Genomic DNA, 2,055 nt, shown 5'->3' on the forward strand with positions numbered 1-2,055 from the left:
GGATGGATGGATGGATGGATGGATGGATGGATGGATGGATTGGCGGGTGGATTGGTGGGTGGGTGAGTGGGTGGGTGGGTGGATAGGTGGGTGGATGGATGGATGGACAGCTGGGTGGGTGGGTGGATGGATGGATGGATGGAGGGGTAGTTGGACAGATGGGTGGGTGGGCGGGTGGATAGTTGGGTGAGTGAGTGGGTAGATGGATGATGGATGGATAGGTGGGTGGATGGATGGATGGGTAGTTGGACAGATGGGTGGGTGAATGGGTTGGTGGGTGGATGGATGGATGGATGGAGGGGTAGTTGGACAGATGGGTGGGTGGGTGGTGAGTGGGTAGATGGATGATGGATGGATAGCTGGGTGGATGGATGGACAGATGGATGGGTAATTGGACAGATGGGTGGGTGGGTGGCTGGGTGGATGGATGGATGGATGGGTAGGTGGGTGGGTGAAAGGATGAAAGAGTGAATGGACAACATGTGGACGGATGATGGACAGGGGTGGGTGAGTCAATGAGTGGCTAGGTGGACGGTTCCCTGCTATCCAAGGACTGAGTGGCTATGAGCTAGAGAACAGAGTAAGGAACAGAAACGTGGGCCAGGAGGACCTGGCATATTGTGCTGGACTCTTGCGTCTTCGATGCTGTCTACTTTTACCCTAACTCCTTTTGCGGTCCAGTGGCCCTGATGATCCTCAGGGATATGGCCACAGCGTACTCAGAGCACACACCTGTGCTGTGCCTAAGGCAGGGCACATACCGTCCCCGTCACACCTGCACCCACCCAGGGGCATCCTAGCACCCATCTGACAGAGCAGGGAGTGGGGGCTCAAGCGATCCCATGACCTCCAGGGCCTTTCAGAAAGGGGAAGAGTTAGACTCAGGCACCTGCCCAGCGACCAGACGCCCACTCCTTCCCTGCCACGCTGCACCTGGGACGGCTCCTCCACTGGCCAGCTGCATGGGCCTGGGCAAGGCCGGGCACCTCAAGCCAGGTTTGCTCACTCATCACCCAAATAAAACCAGCCCCTCTCACAGAGCGCCTGGCACATGGCTGGGTTCCAGCCCAGTCCAGGGGAAGCTCCTTCAGGCCTGCTGTGACCCCTGCCCTGGCACGCCCGTCCAGTCAGCAGCTCATTTCAGAGCTGGGACTGATTTCCATGAGGGTCATTTCACCCCACTGCAAAATGTTACAAGAGAATTCATCTTCTCTTTAGGAGTGTTCTGGGAAATGAAGCACTTAGCAAGATCTTAAGCTGACACGTACCGTCAACTGCAATTCAATTATTGGGCTTAACTGTGATACAGGGGCAGGCAGCAACTGTGGGGACCGGACCGTGGCTGGGAAGGTAATGAAAGGGTGGGGCCGAGGTCACAGTTTTGGTGTACCTCTGTGGCATGGCAGCGGGGCAGCAGCAAACAAAAGGATGGGTGCGGGTTGGCCCAGATCGGTTTCTGGTCTCATCACCACCACCTTCTGTGGGAGGGAGGTCACGGTCTCAGGAGACCAAGACAGCAAGGTCATGAGGCATGGCTCAGCCAGGCGGGTCACCTCCTCCACAGGCTTCCCAGTTACAGACCTGATGCCCTCAAAAGCCAGACATGACCGCCCCACCACAATTTCGACCCTAGCCACTGAGCACACCCAGCCCTGGTGCACCTGGGCCTGGTCTTGGTGGCTCATGGCCTCAGGGACTCGCAGGGGCCCTTAAGGACTTCACAGGCAGAATGCATCTCCCCATGCAGCCTGTGACTCACCTGTTACTGCCCCATTTGACAGGAAATATGGAAACTGAGTTACTGAGAGGGTTAGTGTGTCCAAGGACACACAGCTGGAAAATGCTGGAATCTGCATCCAACCCACATTTAGGCAGACTCCAACCCAGGTCACTAACACCACCAATGCGGGGCAGCACCCAGGGCCTCCCTCCAGGATGTGGAACCCAGGACCCCGGCCATACCTCAGGGACAGCGGGCCTCCCACCAGGACGTGGAACCCAGGACCCCGGCCAGACCTCAGGGACAGCGGGCCTCCCACCAGGACGTGGAACCCA

The 2,055-nt window shown here is 57.7% G+C and overlaps 1 protein-coding gene across 6 annotated transcripts in view; it reads right to left on the minus strand.

Moving 5' to 3' along the window:
* TSNARE1 (t-SNARE domain containing 1) overlaps nt 1–2,055 on the minus strand; it is a 136,486-nt gene that overhangs the window by 13,832 nt on the left and 120,599 nt on the right. The gene's annotated exons all lie outside the window — the stretch shown is intronic.

This window comes from Cebus imitator, unplaced genomic scaffold (genome assembly GCF_001604975.1).
Source record: "Cebus imitator isolate Cc_AM_T3 unplaced genomic scaffold, Cebus_imitator-1.0 Scaffold449, whole genome shotgun sequence".
Taxonomy (NCBI): Eukaryota; Metazoa; Chordata; class Mammalia; order Primates; family Cebidae; genus Cebus; species Cebus imitator.